Genomic DNA, 18,608 nt, shown 5'->3' with positions numbered 1-18,608 from the left:
GCAAAATCAGCTATATTAAAAAAAAATTTAAAAAGTGCTCTAATTGTAGAATAGCTGTTTCTGCACAGCTCTTCCAGCAGGATTGCAGGTGTTCGCCCAGCAACAGCCACCACGGTGGCCTCAGCAGCGAGAAGACTCGGCCCCGGCCATCGAAACGCCAACGATCTCATGCGGGTGTCACCCCAGCACATGCGTGAGGATCGCAATGAGAAGACCTCATGTGGCTCAGCGGTGTCCTCTGCGGCTCGCCGCCGCCGGCCCCCGCCTCTCCCCTTGCTGCCCGCCCCGTGCGCGGACGCGCCGTGTGCCACCCGCGGTACGGCGCCCACCTCGCCCCGGGGTGTCTTCTCTGAACCCCTCCCTCTCCTCAGTCCACCATGACTATGATCCACCGTTCTTACGGACGTCTCTGCCTTGTGCAGCCTCGTCCTGCCCCTTGGCTGGGCTGCGGCCTCTAGCAGCGGGTACCTTTGGAAGAGTACTTTCATTAAACAAACCGTATAACATAAAAAGTTGCGTAGTATCGCACATGTCTCCTGCTGGCTGCCCAGCGGGCTTCCAGGATTGGGTGGGGGAAGAAATGAAATCACGAGGAACCAGATGTTCGGGGAATCGATTATTCCTGCACCATCCTGGGCATAGATAGCGTTCGGATAAAACACACGGAGAGGTTGGGATCGTACAGAAAGAGCAAGAGGGGCGGAAGAGGTGAGTGGGCGCTCGCCCGGCCGCAGCCCCCCCAGCTGCCAGGACCTTTCACCAGGGCGCAGAGGCGCCTGCGCGGCGCTCCGGGCAGCACCGACGGCAGCTCCTGCGGGTCCCACAGGCCCGGCACGAAGGACGGCCCCGGTCCGGGCCGGCCCGGCAGGGCGGGGGACGAGCCGGCGCTCCCCTCCCGTCGTCAGCCCCTCCGTGCGCCGGCGTGTCGGCCAGCCCGCGCCTCCGCCACCCAAGGACGCGGCGCTGCCGCAGCAGATAAGCGCTGGAAAAGTTCATTAGCCAAAGAGGCTAGTGTTTATTTGGACGCAAGACAAAACTAATAGGGAAAATACAGTAGACCGACAAGGTAAATATTTCATGCTGTGTTTCCATTAACTGTAAATTCCCTTTTGAATTTTTCCTTTTTTTTTTTTTTCGTACTTGAAATCACTGTTGCCTTCAGAGACTTTTCAGGCCTTATCTCAATTCAAAATGTTAAGCTCCTTGAGTCAACTGATTCTAACATTTTAGCGTGTTGTTTCAGTGATTTATCAGAGCAATAAGAGCTGCAATGGGGTGTTATTTGTAAAAGTTTGTTTGAAGCACTAAAAGGAAAAACCCATTTCTGAAAACGTGAACGAGATTATTTTCTGAAAAAATACCTGTATAGTAAAGGAACTGGAATGAAACATTGTCGTTTTTCTGAAGGAGTTTGACAATAAAAAGCTCTGAAATGAATATTCTTAGTGCCCTAAAGCAGCATTGCTGCAAATCTTTCAATGCTATTATCAAGTGCTAGCATTTCTATTAAATACATTAGGTTATGGCAAAACTATTTCTGCCATTAGTGTCGTTGTTTAATATGAACCTTTTTGTTGTGCTTTTACGTTCTGGTATATTTTCAAGTTATGTATTCCTTGCTTATTTAAAATGGCTTCTGTATGTTGCCTTTGTATTTCTTGGTTGCATTCAAAATATGTATTGAAATGGCCTATGTGTGTAAGAGGAATAATCGTCACAATAAAATATTCTGTACTCAGCCCTGTCTCTTCTGCTGACTTCTCCTGCAAGTTTCATAATCTCTCTTGCTTCCTCACCTTCTTTTACAAACGTTTCTTTTCCTTGTTGTGCTTATGCAGGGTATAAATGCCAGGAAGGAGCTATTGATATTATTTGTTTACAGGGTGCCCAGCATGGTTACAGTTAGGGGCCAGAGGTTCTCCCATAGTACAGCTAAGACGAACGCAGGTTATTTTTAGTGCAAAATTCCTATACGACTATATAACAGAGATATTTCTGCTGTGCAATATTTGCTTTGAATGATAACGATTCCAGCTCCCATGATATTACCCCGGCTCTTGCAACAAGTGCTGTTTCTTTTTTCCTTTCTACTACTCCTGGAGGCATGTTATTGTGTAATTATCTCAGCTTTCATTTGTTGTAATTTTTTACACCTTGCAGTTTCCAAGAAAAGCTTGAAATTGCAGACTGTGAAGTGTCAAACATTTTGAAGTATTAAGAAAAACCTGCAATGCAGCCTTTGAAAAGTAAGGTTTATCTTTTTTTTTTTTTTAAGTGATTTTCATGCTTTGGGTCTTGATGTGTGGTTTGAGCACTGAGGGACAGGTGCAGCTTGCAGAAGGCCCTGGGGACCTGCACAGCGACCGCTCACCAGGGCTGCAGAAGGAGCAGGCAGCTCCGAGAGCCGGCTCCCACACGTCGGCAAAGCGCCCCCCTCCGTGCCCGCAGAGGAGACTCCGTGGGGGTCTCCCTCAGCCAGCTGTGACATGGGACATCCTTCTCGACCCCAAACTGAGAGGTCCCGGCAGCGGGACCCTGCACGGCGCCTGCAGACTGGCCATCGTCCCCTGCCCACCAGGGCCTCGGTGCCTCTGCGAGCCATCACATATCTGTTCTTCTGCCCCGGTTTGGTGGGTTCTGCCAGGGCTTCATGAAACACACTTTTTTCTCTAAAATATCCTGATTTTCTTCATTTTTTTGCAGACAGATCTCACCCCTATATCTCCGTGCTCAACCAGGATTTGGGGCTGCAGTAGGGGAGCCGAGGAACTGAGCATGGAGGTGAGCTCCTGGGTCCGGGTAGGAGCACGGGGGCGGGCAAACGGGAGGCCAAGTCTCTGCTGTGGAGGCTGGACATGTCTCTACAGCTGGAGAAGACCTAGAGCAGGCGGTAGGGCTCACCAAAGGCGCCGGGCATGTTGCATGGTAGCACGTGCACAGAGACCCTCCAACACCCCAGTGAAGCATCCCTGGGGCCCGATGCGCTCCCATCCTGCCGTCCCTCCGCAGATGACAGCTCCAGGACCCTGGGTGCCCCGTGGTGTTCGCTGTGTGACCTGTCAAGAGCGGGGTCAGGCGCAGGTCAGCCCCGAAGAGAGAAAACAGCAATTGCCTCCGTGCTTATCAGCCGTTTTGCCGGGTGGGGAGACACCCGTGGGGTCGGCGCAGGGAAAGGGGGCCGGCAAGGACGGCCCTGCCAGGGTCACTTTTGGGTTACCCCCAAGGAGATGCTGGCATGTTCAAACAAGATTTCAAGGCAGATTAATCCCATGCAGCGCCGGCCTGCAGTATCACTACATTTTTAATATAAAGCCAGGTTGCACAATGCAACTTGCAATGGCAAGTACCTGCCCCGTGCAAGAGCTGCGTTCGCCCAGCCAGAGTTAAATGTGTTTCCACGCCTGTCCGGCAGCCGCGTGAAGCTTTGCTCATGCCCAAGACGCTTCTGCTCCCAGGCAGCAATCGAGCCTCTGAATCCTGCAGACATTTATTCTCATGCACCCTGCAGCCCCTGCCTATTTATATAGTTAAGACTTAAAAGAACAAAACATTTAAGCATGTGCTTAGCATCAAGGACGCTAGTAATTTCCCTGACATTGATGAAATTATTCCCATGCTTAGCAGCACGCACGTCATAACCTGCTGGCCTGGGACCCGCGCAACGCCCTGCCCAAGCTGCCTTCGCAAATATTTCCGGGGAAAGGGGTGACATTTCAGGAGAGACAAGCCCTTCGCCCGATACGAGCTGAGCAGCAAACGCTATAGCAGCCGGGGAAACTCTGCAGCGCCCAGACCGGGGAGAAATAACTGTCTCCAAACAAAAGCATCCAGGTTTGGGGGACATTTCTCGTTTGTCCTTCTTTCTGGCGTAACTTGCTCGCGTCAGATACGCTCCTGTTACTCCTCCCAGGCGAACGCCCGAGGAGCTCGGCGCCGTTTGCCGCTCGTGCGGAAAACGCCGCGTTTCCGCAGCGCTTTGGGCGCGCGCGGCCCGGGCGCTCGCGCTGGTGCTCGGGCCGTCTGCGTTTTAATTTAGCCCGGCTGATCCAACCTGGGGATAAAAACAGAGGGAAACAGATGGTCCATGGCAAAGGCAGCTCCCAACCGCACGGGCACAGGCCCCCGAGAACTGAACGCTTGAGGGCAGCTACTGCCTCGGTCTGTCCGCGTTCGAGGTTAGTGCCCACGTCAGAGCACGGAGCGGGGTTAGTCGCCACGAAGGTGGCTCGTAGCGCCGGTGTTGGGCTTTAAACGGCCCTCCGAAAGCACCTCTGTCCCGCCGCCCCGGGCAGGGTAAGGAGGCAACGTGCTGGCTTTCGCGCCCAGGGCGCGGGGTGCAAACGGCAGCGAGCGCGGCCCGCCGGCGCTCCCGCCATCCCCGTTCATCGCTGGGCCGCGGCTTGGATGCCTCAGCGGTAGGACAAGTTTTAAGTACGGTATATTATTTGGTACCGGCGGGTGATGCCTATCGCTGAGGCCGGGAGAGAGGTTAGACCTGCAGAGAAAGGGACTTTGCAAAGATGTTTCCAAAGTGTGTATTAGCGTTTTCCTTCCCCAGTTTTCATTGTACTGCGTAATGATTTACTTAGGCTACAGCAGCTGCAGGGTCCAACCGGCCCCAGCGAAGCTTCTGTTTCACTTCCGCGTGGCCAGTGACGGCCGAATCCAGGCCAGCAAGCCCCGGGCACGTGCCGCTGACGGGTCCTCAACCTGCTCTCGTTTTCCAGGCTGTCTGCCTACCTTGGGAGACGAACAAAAGTACAAGGCGCCGCCAGAGTATGATGATTCCCTGTGAAGCTTTTTCCCATTAACTTCAGCAAGGGCTTAATCCAGCGGTTTTCAGAAGCTGGGTGGCTGGTGGGGATTTCTGATGGAGGAAGGGGAGAGAAGACAGGGTGTTAACACGTATTTCTGATTAATTATGGTGTTCTCAAGAGTAAGTGAATAATAGTGCTGGTCAGAGCCAGGCATCACACGGGTCTCAGCCCTGCAGGGTAAATGGTGTCTGAATTGTGAGTAATGTTGACCTGGCAGAGGCCAGATAAGATAGGGATTTTTCACATCCCGGACTGTGCAGAATTCCACATATTGATAACCACATGCACTAAGATATTTCGCTTAGCACAGAACTCTTCCTCGCTCTCTGAAATAACGTTCAGCCGTGCCAGATAGCAGAAGTGTCACCCATGACAGCCACGGCTCGACGCCTGAGCAGAGCAGGTAATTGCAGATGTGAGCAATTAGCCAGGAGGTGGGACTGCTTCGCTGGCTGGACGCCTCCAGCTTCGCTCCCCGCACAGAGCATCCCGTCCCGCGAGTCCAGCAGCGAGCACCCGGGAGGGGTTTCTGCCCCCAGGAGGGGTCTCTGCCGAGAGCCTCACAGCTCCCGGCCCGACCCGCGCTCAGGTCTCGGGGTGCTGCCATTCCCCTAGCTGCAGTGACAACCGAACTAGTGCAGGCGCTGAATTGCTCTTCCTTCCCCTCTCCCCAGTTTGCTGATTTTTCAAGTCGGATGCAGTGAGACAGGTACGGAGAGGAGGGTCTTACCACCGCATCCTGGATATATTTGGTAGCTAAATAATTATGTACGGTTTGCCAGCGCCTTTTATCAATAGCTCCCACAGGTCTCAATAGCTGCCAAATCCTTCCGATAGCCTATGCTGTAGCAGCCTCGAACTCCTAAAAACTCAAACGATTGTTTTTCAAAGCCTAGCAACCTGCCTAAAATCACCTGTGCTTGTTCTTTGGCATCTTTAAAACCTGCAGATACCCTGTTGCCCTAAAGGAGCGTGGCCGTGCCAGCACGAGGCTCCCGCATCAGAGGAAGCCCAGCGATTTTGCAGCGTGTCACCCCACCACCGCGGGGGCTGGCCCCGAGAGCTGCAGGGCATGATGCGAGGATGCAGTGAGCACTGAAAGAGCACTGAAAAATAGTAACTCTTGTAAAAAAAAAAAATCAGCTTGATTTTCAGTCAATCTTGAGAAAATGTATGGCCCCATTACTATTCAGGAACGTGTCGGTTTTCAATAGGAACGTGTCAAAATGAATAATTTGACTTACCAGGTTTTATTCAGATGCACCTGGTTTTATTCTGATGTACTGAGCATTTAGCATTATTTCCAGAGCTTTTTTTTTTTCCCACTTTCACGTATTTTTCTATTATCAACCTGTTCAGATGTTTCTACAGGGAAAACGTTCAAAATTTCCAGTTTGTGACAGGTGTGTTTTGTTTTGTTTTTTTGGATGACGTTGACTTTTCAACACTGCTTTAAAATGAAAAATGTTTCGAATACTTGAAATTTCCTGCAGAATACAAATCCCACCTTCCAGTCGCACGTGGGAATAAGGGACCATTTTATTCCTACTCCAGGTTTTCTCACCCGTTCAAAGCGAACTGATACACGTTTTGATACACGCTTGAGTCTTTCACATTTTTTCTAGGTTAAAAGGTGGAGAAATTGGCTCATCCCCTCTGACAGCACTAGCAGCAGCAGCAGAGATGCTGAGAAAGGAGCGGTGTTTTACCACCCTGGAAAATAGGAGCCTTCCTGTGGGCTTTGGCTGCAAATCAAGGCCCCTTGGTGGGCGACACAGGCCGGACCGGACGCTGCTTTTCTCTGCAGCATCGCGCGTCGGCTCCTCTTGTCGCTGGGCAGCCTTTGACTCGCTGCCCGCGCTGCTCAATCAAAGCACTTTGCTGCTGTTATTAACCCGAGCGGCACACTGCTCCTCACTCACTGTGGATTGTCTGCAAGTCTACATCAACGTTTAAAGGGAGGGCATTTTCTTACTCGGTCCTGTTTTATAAGCTTATATCCTAAGGAGCCGGGGGGGGGGGGTTCCCCCTTTTTCCCCTCCCTCAGAAATGACCCAAGCAGATTTCCTCTCGTTCCTCAGAAGTTTGGTTGAATTTCTCAAAGCGATTCAAAATGGCAAATCGATATAAAATTCCTCTCATGGGAGCACAGTTACACCAACCTCAAATATTTCTGCGAATTAGAGTCACTACCCTTCTCTCCAGGATGCCACAGCAGGACGTTTCTTTTAGAAAGGTGATTAAAAAAAAAAAGAAACCAAACAGAAACATGGGACCACCTCACCTATCGAGCAGAAGAAGAAGGCAATGCTCTGTACCAAGCTTTCCAGACTCCCTCAGTTCTCCTACAGCTTCACATCCACTTCTGCCTGAAATCAGGGTGTTACAACTTTATTTGCAGTTACTTATTTCAACACTTCATTGCTGTGCGCATTTCGCGTTTCCCACTTTTTCTGGTAGGAGCTGGGTGAATGGGGCCGGTCCCACCGCTCAGTTTTGCGTTAGACTCCATGCCAAGCCAGGAAGGCCGCGTCCACATAGTACCATATAGCTTTAAATATTATCATTTGCAACATGACTCGGAAGTCTGTGTGAAAAACGCTAGGGCTTTGCAGCACAGTAAGGCAGTGATAGGCGAATTCGCATCAAATGCTTCTTTTATGAATCACAGACTAGCTGCAGTCTTGCTTACAAGTATGCGTAGACTGGGAGTGACGACTGAAACCAGCATTTGACCTCCTTGAATTCCCTCTTGGATGCGTCCTGGCATGCCTCATCCAAGATGCCCGCACTCTGCGCTTTCCCTTGTCACTGAGAGATATGGCACACAGATGGGATGATCATATTGGCCTCTAAAGGAAAATATTTAACCCAGAGATGTCAATGGAATATAGAAATGATGGTTAAAATCCCAGAAGCCTGCCTTGTTTTTGTCTTTTTCCTTTCATCTAGCACTTTGGGTCATGCCATCACTTATATGCTTCAGCCCAAACAGGCAATTGCTGAGTTAAGAACCTGGAGTTCAAAGTGAACCATAAACCTTAGTCTATAAGATAAATCATACAAATTACTTTACAGAAATAAATAGAACATTTGGGAGAGAGGTTATCTTCTTGCCTTCAGTTTACATCTCTAATGACTGTAAGTTCACAAATGCATTCTGTCAAGAATATAAACATTGCTTTTATTATACCAAAGACAGATATTTATTATGTATTTTTACAGTATGGCTAGCTAGCTTAGAGGAAAACCCTGGAATCTGGGCAAGAATGTAGAGAGTTTATAATGATTATTATTAAAAGCGTGGGCACCTTTTTAACTGCGATAAAGACTCGTTGGGAAAACCTCACCATTTAGATTAAAAGGCACAAATTAGTTTTTTAAAACTAATGGACGGGGCTGAGCTCTGCTGGATTTCTCCTTGGTAAGCAGCACTGACGTGCAGAAATAGGTGTTCCCACACAAACAAACCCATGCGGGATTTTTCTAAATCCTTGGGCTCGTCTTTCCTGCAGCTCGCGACGATTTCCTTTCTCCTGCGTCGCACAGGACTGTGTCTGGGGGCAGAATCGTCAGGCTCCTGCCCTCGCTGCTGGGGGAGGTTCATTCAGGTCAGCCCGTCACTCGCTCCCTTTCTCTGCAGCACAATACCACAGGGGGGGAAAAAAATAAATAAATAAAAATAAAAGTGATAGGACTAATAAGGAGGCTTTTGTTGTGCACGTCGGAGAGGCCGGTTTAACACAGCGCCCGGCTGCCCCCAGCCCCGGGGCTCCTGGGGAGCGTGTCCCGCGCGCGGGGCAGGAGCACCGGGGGACGCGGGGCTGCCTGAGACGCGGCCGGCCGCTCATTATTTCTCTGCTTTTTGGGTGCCGCTGCACAGCCGGGGACAGAGCGTCCCGCTGACGGCTCAGGACGTCGGGAGGGCGAATGCTTTTGCTGCCTGATGGATGCAGGGTGCTTCTGGCGAAATCCCCAGCTAGGTCCGGGTCCAAAAGGATAAGAGAAGGAGAGAAAAACCTCACCGGGCCCCAGAGACGGCCACATGGAGCCGTCAAGAACGGTTTGGGCTCTGGTCCATCTCTTCTCATTTACCCCTCCAAAACAAGTCCCTCGGAGCCAAAACTAAGGTTAATTAGCAAAGCAAATGCCGGCACGTTTCCATTCTTGGTGCCTGCACTGTCTTACATAAACCCCTGGGTATTTTTCAGCACTGCCTAATCAGCACCTCTCCGGAGCCCTCTTTTCTCCCAGAAAAAGCGACTGTTCTGGAGCGAGAGAACAGGAAAGGCTCACACAAAAAGACTTACGCAATACACATCGCTGGGCTACATGTGTTCTGTGATTGCAACAGTCATGAATAAGGTATGAGAAATTGGACATGATATTGCATTTCCTGCTCATGCATCTGTTGGATAAGCTGTTTGGAGCCCGCCGCTTCGGCCAGAGATTGTTTCTTTCCTACATCATGGTAGTCACGGTGCCTCTGGTCTGTTGGGCTACGTTACGTCTGGTGAGGGAATGAAGGGGAAGAAAGAAAAAAGGGGGCACATGGAAGACAAAAGCTTACGGCGAGACACGTTTGTGAGCATGCGTGTGACATGTTCGCGGGCCGGTTTGTCGGCAGCGGGGATGGGGGATCTGTGCCCCCCGTTCAAGTTGAGCAAATCAAAGCGGGGAATAAAGGCGAAATTGCAAAGCTCCGGCTACGCGCGCGGGTCTGGCCCGAACGTTGCCGTCACGCCGCTTCCCTTCCCGGCGTCGGGGCTCGGCGAGGAAATCTGTGCTACAGCGCAGCTCAAGCCACCAATTTCCCATCTCCGGTTGGCTCCCCCAAAATTCGCAGCGCGGGAACCGTGCGTTGTTCAGGGAGGGGGGCGGAGGGTGTTTTGATAAACTGATCGTATCCATAGCTCAAGTGGTTTCTGGAGAAAGTCCAGTGATTTTCTGCTCCGTTTGACATCTCCCACACAGACTACTCTCCTCTCTTCCCCTCTGAAGTGTTCGTTTCCTTCTCTTTCTTTACCTTTTTTCCCCTAGGGGATCAAGGCATGGAAAAGGAAGGAAAGCAAACAAACAAACAAACAAACAAAGCCAAGGGAAATTATTTTCCCCTTGAATCATGTGGAAACAGGCCCACTCATTTCAAATGGAATCGAACAGCCAAGAAAATTCTGAGAAAACCGGGATTTAATGGGAAAACTGCACAGAACGAAGTGGATTTCAGCGCATCGGAGACGCTTTGCAGATGCCTATGACGGCAGCCCAGCTCCCATCCCGCCGGCCCCCGCGGGCTCTGTTTCCGACGGACCCTGGGGCGTCCGTCGGGAGTTTCCGATCGCGGCCAGAGCCCCACGCAGGCAGCTACAGTCTCGGTTCTCAAGGACACCCTTCACGGAGAAAAAACTGGACTCTCGCTGTGAACACTACATTGACTTCATACTAATATCAGGCCTTGATTAACATTTTGATTCGAAAGGTGTCTTTGGGCTCGCCACTCTCCGGCTGCTCAGTCTGAAGTACCAATAAGTATTCCAGGTTTTAGGGAAGAACTGAAAGCAGAAGCTCACCAAATTGCATCTCTGCTATTTGGTGTCCGTAGTTCAATAATCTGCTATTCCTTGAGTGATCTAGACGTATCCAGCTATTTCTCCTGCAGTCCTCCACTCCTGTTGCGCTCAAGCCGTCCTCTTTGAGACGGCTCAAAGACTTACACAGGTCACGTCCTTCATAGGACAAGGTGTTTCCATGCTCTTGGCCTTTCAAAGCAGTGCCACAGCGAACGGAAAATCTACGCTTTTCTTGCTATTAACTTTTCAGAATGATACATTTGTTACGGCTTGCACTAAAACCAGTGCATCTTAATATGAAGGATATCATAACTGCAGATTAATGAGGTATCCAGATTAATACAGTGAAAACCTCTCTTCATTGAAAGCTGTAATCATTTATAATGCACAAGTATGCCTGGATTAGGCCAGCCATAATAAACTGGCTGGACAATAATGCTTAGGCATGAAATTGAACCATGGTAAATGTTTTAATACAATGGTTTATACAAGAAGGAATACAAAAAATATCTCCCAAGCACGTTACCTGAATGATAAATGAAAACTGAGCCTCAAATAATAACAATAATGTGAAACAATTTGTGAAGCCCTTTCTAAGCAGCACCCTGGTGAGTTTCCAAAGAAAATACATGTAAAAAATATTCAAAATCCCTTGTGTTACATTAACTTTGGCCAGCCCCCAGCTCTTGGGTATAAAGCTTTCTCCCAATCTTTTGCAAGTAAAACAAGTTCTTTGAATGAGGGCCTAATCCTGCAAGCTGCTGAGCAGCCGCTGTTCTTACTGATGTCATTGTCATCGTCTGTGAAAGATCTAGCACACAGGTCTGACACAGGCCAAAAAATGTCATCCAGTAATGAAATCCATCATATCAAACCAAAAAAAAAAAAAAAAGTGAAACTTTCAGAATCTAGCCCTAGGTTGCATAATGCTTTTTTTTAAAAAAATGCAAAATAGCAGAGGTCCAGATATTTCTATCACTGCTAGGAACCGTTCCTGCATCAGAAACACTCGCCATGAGGAGGACGTAACTGGGCAGACGCTCTCGCGGTTGGGGCCAAACCCTCTCCACTCTGCTCATGGGAGCAGGCCTGATGTTTGGAAGCTGCTTCTGGAAATGCTCCTGCACATGAGCAGCCTTTTCCCCTCCGCACCCGGCACAGGATTGGGCTCCGAGCCCTTAATCCCCGTGGTAAGAAGTGGGACGCTGCACACAAGATGTAGCAACAAAACAGATTTAGTTCAAGGTTAGTCTCAAGAACCCTTATCTGATCACTGACAGTAATTTATCACGCAGAACCCATCATTAGTGTCAAGCTGTTTTATTACCCACTAACTTAACACTGTTTTACCAAGAGTCAAGTGTGATGTCACTCATGTTAAAGTAATTTACAGCTAATAGATATGAGGTAGGAGTCAATGTTAGCTCTCTGAGTGCTTTTCATACTCCGTGTTAGCTCCTTGCATTTTCCCAGTAAGCGAATGAGACAGCAGTGAGAGCTGATAGTAAAGGGGAAATCATCTACATGCATGTGTGCCCGTACATGCACAGAGAGGCTTTAAAATTTCCCAGCATCTTTTCACTTTAAATACATGAACTCATCCAAATGCATGAACTCTTACATATTACCTTGCAGAGTGAAACTGCTCAGTAAGATTTAGGAGAAAACAACAAATATTCCGCTTCACGCAACAAGAAGTGTGCAACACTGGTCGTGTGGCAAGCTTCTGCCCATTCGCAGAGAGGAAATTCCTCTTGGAGTCTGACCACATCCCCCCAGAACCCACAAAATCTAGCTCACTGGGAAAGAGGACATTTAGGGTGGCTCGTCGTTCCCTTTTTAAGTCTTAGTTTTCAGGGGTGAGAGGTCCTCTCCTTTGGAAAGTGGAGAAAAGTTACAGAAACCTCGATGCCAGGTTTTATTACAAGAAATGGAGGCTGTTGCACATGAACGTTGTTTTCCTTCTCTGCCTTCCCTGTCTCTCCAGCCAATTCTGTGCAGTTTTAAGGTCAACCCCAGTGCAGGCTGTGTTTATAAGAGAATACATTTCCCATTTCCAAGCACTTGCTGTCTCCTCTAATGAATCCTTCTGCTGACGTCTCCAGGATCCATATTCTTAGCCCGCTAGACATTCAGAGATAATCCTGACTAATGTGTATATATTCAAAGAAGTTTATTATGGAGAATTGTACATTTGGGATAAGGGAAAGGGCATCCTATATCAGTTCACCTCTCAAATTTTATATCCATTAAAAACATTTTAAATCACTATATCTGCTATTATTTCCCCTGGAAGAGCCTAAACCCTGGGTTATTTGCATGGTGACTGCAAATGGACCAGAAGCTTTGACCTGCCAAGACATTGCTGGAGAGCCAGAGAAGGTCTCTAGGGATTAAATTTTAACTGTTCCAGGATCTCAGGTAAATATCTTGCTCTGACAACACACCTGGACTGTAAATCATTGCAACATCACTTTTGTCAGCCCTGTCAATAACTGTCCTGGTCTGTAAATTCCGTTTGATCAAACAGCTCTTGGAAACACTATTCAGTGGTGACCTCAGCTTCAACCCGCCGCGACGATTGTATGCAGATTGGTCTATGTTCCCTTCAAGGAGGACCCCGACATTTGGCTGCTGGAGAGGACTGGCTGACCAGATGTGGGAATGAAGGTTTGGAAGAGCTGGACAATGGCTAAACTCTACCTAGAGATTGGCCCGGGTACAGTCAGAGGGAATATTCACTATCATAATTTTCTTCCCGTCCGTGGGGAACAGAATAAAGTCTTGCCAGGACTTCTGCTTCTGCATATCTTTGCTCACTTAAGAATCGTTCCAAGGGTTCTTCGTAACACATGGCTTTGCTCATCTTGTTTCTGTGAAGACTCAGGCGTGAGCAGGAGATTCGAACTGGCACGTTGCAAGGTACCCTTCTGTGCACAGGACTGACCGTGGGACCAGAGAGTTTCCTCCATGAAAGAAGAAACCAAGTAGAGTAGGATGAGCCGAGGGCTGTGCCTTGAGCCCCCGTGGCATAAAGCTTGAGTTCGGATTTGGCTTTGTCCAGTCCACAGCAGCAGGAGGAAGCACTCCCCTCCTCCTTCCCAGCCCTGGAGGGCTACATGAAAGCCACCATGTCTCCTGGGCAGCCGGGATGCCCAAAGAGCGAAGGAGATGCTTTGATCCCTGCTCTGGCTGAAATAACTGGGCCTCCACCTCTCACTCCACAGACCACCATTCCAACTAATTGGAGCCATGTTTTCATGCCAAAGCTGATGAAAAATGTAGCCAGTGAGGCTGAGAGCTTGCTGAGAGGGTGAAAAATGAAGCTAGGCAAGGTCAGAGATGCAACCGAAGAGCCGGAGAGGAGTTTAGCAAGGCTGTGGAGAAGATTTGCTGGTGAAAGTCACAGCAGCTCACATGTGTCAGAGAAGTTGCGAAAGGAAAGCGTAGCCTGCAAACTCAGCGAACTAAGGCAAGAAAAGTATTAGACATAGGGCCATTAAAATCAAGCGTAGCAAAGCAACACAGGGAACACTAAATTTAGTTCCACTAAATAGGAAGGGCCACTCCATTCGTCACAGCCTTTCAGTACCTTGCTTAAGAGAAGTCAAAGTGCCATTTCTCCCTCGTGGAAGATTATTTCTAGACACATAAAATACATGAGGAGAGAGGTGCAAAATGAATAGGCCCATAATGCAGAGAGTGCCCCAAATTCATCCCTAGGGTATCTTTGTTAACTTCAGTGGAAGACTTCCACCAGAGATTAATTCAGACCCGTATTTATAAGTGCGTGTCTGTGTAATGCCAGGGTGTTCAGTCAATAACTTCATACTGGGACTGCAATGGAAAAAGGAAGTGCTTCTAGCTACAGATATCAAGAATGGAGGAGATAATGAGCATTAATATTGCAGCTGACTTTGGCCTGAGATTTTATGTGAAAAGTCTGTCCCCCATTCTTGCAGAGTTAAATAAAACTCCAAGAAGAAAAATGAGGGGGAGTAGTGTTTTGGGACCATGATGCCTTCTGGACCTTCAGAAACAAATCTGCATACTCTATTGATTAAAAAACAGACTTCTGCAGCCCTTCAGACCTTGGAAGAAGAAACCATATTCCATGTAGCCAGATTCTCAAGTGGCTGGATTTACTAAACACTTCACATATTAATATTTGTTTTTTAAATCCAAAATTCTTTGCCTCCATCTGCTCTGTACATATATAAAATGGCAACAAAATCTGGGATCTGGATTCAGTGCTGCCATAAAAACCACAAGTGGTTTGTCCCTCTGAGATGTAGGTTCCTCCTGGCCTGGAAGCTATCATGCTGAGGAAAGCGGAGGACCTTTTCATATTGAAAATAGCCTTTCCGTTGAGGAGGCTGGTCAGAGCAATACATAGCTGGAAAATGGAGACAGAATGCCAAATCAGACAACAACTGCTTGGTTTCCCACGTTTTCCTCAGGCAGATGAAAATATATTTCACCTCTGCAGAGGCTGAAGTTCCCGAAATTCGTTAGTGCTTCCTAAAAGCCAGTGCCTTCCTAGGCACTTCTAAGCAACAACGAATCTGAGCTTCTCTGCATTCGCCGTCAGGATTTTTCTTTTTTAATCCTTGAAATCTCCATGTTTTCAGTTTATTCTCTGCAGCCCACATAGCCAGACACTTTGTTTACAAGAACTTTTCTATTGATATTAGATCTCAGGACTCCAGGGTCTGAAGCTTTAAGAAAAAACACCCAGTACCACGGGACTTGAAACCAAAAAAGTGAGATCATATCCCAGAGATGTCCAGCTGGGAGACTCCGCTTATTTACAGGAACTCTCTAAAAGATCTCCCCAGTCACTTAGGCACCAGAGTCCCCCTTCCCAATATTTAGTAGTAACATAACAGTCTTGATTTCCCTGTCTGGCAAGGGAAGAGCAAGATCCTTTGCACGTTTCTCCAAACCATGTAATAACCAGGTTACATCATGACTTTGGTCGTTGAAGCTCCTCCGTTGCCTCCCTCCCCCACCTCCGAACAATGGCTAACTGTTCTTTTTTCCATCTATAAATTTGTCTGAGTTAACAGTTCCCAAGATCTGGCAGCAAGCTGGAGCTGGGAGTGAGCTGAGAGATAGGAGAGTGACAGTCTGAAATGAAACACAGAGCTGCTGGGCCTGCAGCCGTCAGACAGGAGCCTGGCTCCCTCCCTTAAAGATTAGCGAGACTCCTTCGCTGGAGCCCTCCGCATTCCCCAAAATCCTAGCAACAAAGTGCTGTCTCTCAGCCGCCAATGAATCATGTGAATTTAACCTTTCACCTGGCCACAAGGAGGTTAATATACCAAAATAGCCTTTTTTTTTTTTTTCCTTTCACCATTTATTGCGTGTGAAGTGGGGAGCATGGTGGAAACCTGGCATAGCTAGAAACACTCTGGAAGTGGATTAGTGTCTGAGGGCCTCAGTCGCTGGTCTCTGCCAGGACCAGGCTGGCATCTCCAGCACCAGCCCAACAGCTCCGCACATCTGGGCTTGAGTTTATTCGGGAAATAGTTTCCATTTTCACAGTATGGAAGATTTCTCACCTCTTCCTCCACGTCAAAACGTGCCAGCGGTGGAGGCAGGGCCGCCAGGTGTGATGTTCCTGCCTCGGCTGGTAGTTGGCTGCGCCCTCCGGCCTCAACCTCACAAGCATTTACACATACAAAAAGTTGTATACACAAGAGGCGTCCCCCATCGTACCCACATGGCCAGACCCTGAGTCACTCACTGCTCCCGCCTGCTCCTACCCAGGGCGAAACTCCTAGCGACGTCCACAGGCAGGGTCGGATCCTGACCCGCTGCAAGGTGCTGAGCCCCTCCTGGGAAGCAAGTGCTGCATGGCTATATCCCCCAGGATCGAGGGAAACTTGGAGCACTCCAGAGCCCCCAACATCAAATAAACCTGGAGATCTCGGTTTGCCCAGCTGCAGAAGGGGTGCGTTTTAGCCCTCTGTGTCCTTTTGGGGTGTTCTTGACACAGTGGATGTCGCAGACCCCAGCCCATGCCAGCTGGCCCTGCTGCCTCAAGCGGATGCTTTAGGACTTTGTGATTGTTCTGAAACTTGGAGCTTTCTGTTAAATCAGCCTAGAAGGAGAATATATTTACAACATTTGGAAAAAAAATCTCACAGACAAAGGTTACTTTTAGGAAGGGCATGCCGAGTTACCCTTCTTTTCAGGGCACAAATAGCAGTCTGCATTTTGTTCCTTCTAAATATGAAGGAAGCAGCATGATTTTTGTAGCCCTTGTTGACTCGCGAGTGGCTGGGAGAATGGCTGAGGGTGAAGCATCCCCATACAGTGGTTCTGTAGGGGACAGCAGGCAAAATCAGCTCCATGGGATCTTTTTATTTTCTGTGCCGGTGAAATCCTCGTGGACTAAAGAAGAAAACAGGATCCCAGGGTAAGAGGGGGAAAGATTTGAAATACTTCCTCCCCTTCTTTCATAGTGCCCTCTCCCTGAGAGCCACTGCCACATGCATATTGCAAGAGATAAATATTTTTCAGCAGGGCTTGCTGTTTGTTTAACCCTTTCGAGCTGCAGTCCCCCGCTCTTCTAGTCACTGTCCCTGCCTGGCTGGGGTTGGGGGACCCCAGCCCTTGCCCACGGCCCCTTGCTGGCCGGGGCCTCTCCCAGCCCTGGCCACATCCATCACCTCTCCCTTCTCTCCAGCACTGCCCTACAAATCAGCCTGGCCTCGGCCACAGAAGGTGCCTGAACGCCATCCTCGGGGAGGGGGCAAACGGACCCTTTGGTGACTCGGTAGGAAGGGGCTGGGGAGAGGACGGGAGGGATGCAGACCGAGGGGATGTGGATGGGGTTGCAGATGGGGAGATGTGGACGGGGGGATGCAGACCAGGCGATGCGGATGGGGACTCCAAATAGGGAGATGCAGACCAGGGAATGTGGAAAGCGGGGTGAGGGCCGTGGGATGTGGATGGGGGATGTGGGCTGTGGGATGTAGACCCGGCTGGCCCCTCCCGTCGGTCCCCTCTGTCCGTCCCCCCCGTTCCCAGCCCAGTGGCTCCCCGGGGAGCTCGGCCTCCCCCCCCCGCGGGTCGTTCGTTTGGGAACCAGGGATAGGGCTGGAAAGTGGCCGGGTGCCGGCGGCCGGGGCTGCCGGGGCGAAATACTCGATGGGTTTCGCTTTGCAGCCGCTGCTGCTCGGCGCCGGGCCGGGCTGCGCCGGGGGCGCTCGGGGCAGAGCCCCGCTGCGGCCGCCGGCTCCGGCCTCGGACCGCACCTCGGGGCCGCCCCCGGCACCCCCAGGGACGGCGGGCTGAGAGCCGCCCCGGCGCCCCGGAGGAGGATGCTCCAACCCGTGGGAGATGGATGGAGAGGGCGGGAGGTGTTTAATTAATTATCACTCCCTCTACGGACCGAAGAGGGGACCCGAGCCCCGCGAGTCCCCCGCCGAGATGCGCCTCGCCTCTCGCCTGCCCGGCGCAGCGGGACCGGGTATTTTTCTGCCCTCCTGCCTCCATTTTTCGTTTCTTTTTTTTTCGTTTTTTTGTTTTTTTAACTTGGTCTTTGTTGGGAGGGGGGAGCTCAGGCCCCCCTGGGGATGCGGCGTCCCCGGCCAGCGCTCTCCCCCGCGCCCGCCCCGGCGCAGGACTCACAAATCAGCCGGAGCGGGATTAGGACCGAGGGCAGGGGCGCCGGGCAGTCTGTCCGGGCCGCCGGGGAGGCTCACCTGGAGGGGTCAGGCCTCCCCGGGGGCCCGGCCGAGCCGCACCGGCCCCGCGGCGCAGCACCGGCCCTGCTCGCACCTAGCCGGAGCCAAGCTGTGCCTCACCGGGGCAGAGGAACCGGCGACCCCTTCCCAAGCCCCACTCCCGCCTCTCCTTTCCGCAAAAAAAGTGGCCGTAACCTCCTGGAAGAGGAGGACCAGGTCCGACCCTGCCCGTCTAACGGGCCGTGAGCCCGGCAAAGGGGGGAGCCTCGGGGCGCAAAGCTCCGGCGGGTGCCGGCGGGTGGGCTCGGGCTGCCCTGGGAGGCCTTTCCGCCTGCCCCTGCTCCGGTCGGGGCTGGAGGAGGGGGGCTCCGAAGGGAGCCCCTGCCCCGGTGCTTGTCCTAGGGTTTCCTGTGCCCATCTAAGCCACGCCGTGAGCTGCGCCCCGGGGAGAGACCTGCTGCGCCCCGTGCCCGGCTGCCCGGCACGTCGGGTCCCCTCCACCAGCGCTGAGGCCAAGCGCCCCG

At 50.7% G+C, this 18,608-nt stretch overlaps 1 long non-coding RNA gene across 3 annotated transcripts; it reads left to right on the top strand.

The window, feature by feature from the left end:
- The first annotated feature begins 720 nt into the window (after positions 1-720).
- On the top strand, positions 721-10,469 carry LOC138061505 (uncharacterized). Of its 3 annotated transcripts, none has more exons than XR_011135306.1 (5): positions 721-1,066; positions 2,161-2,246; positions 2,704-2,781; positions 9,029-9,182; positions 9,858-10,469. It is a non-coding gene; the product is annotated as an uncharacterized lncRNA (long non-coding RNA). The 3 variants fall into 3 exon arrangements; XR_011135305.1 differs by lacking the exons at positions 9,029-9,182; positions 9,858-10,469 and adding exons at positions 3,622-3,831; positions 6,443-7,927; XR_011135304.1 differs by lacking the exons at positions 9,029-9,182; positions 9,858-10,469 and adding an exon at positions 6,443-7,927.
- The last annotated feature ends 8,139 nt before the right edge of the window (positions 10,470-18,608 follow it).

The sequence above is a fragment of the Struthio camelus genome, chromosome 18, assembly GCF_040807025.1.
Source record: "Struthio camelus isolate bStrCam1 chromosome 18, bStrCam1.hap1, whole genome shotgun sequence".
In the NCBI taxonomy this organism is placed as follows: Eukaryota; Metazoa; Chordata; class Aves; order Struthioniformes; family Struthionidae; genus Struthio; species Struthio camelus.
This window is presented reverse-complemented; position numbering and strand designations above follow the sequence as displayed.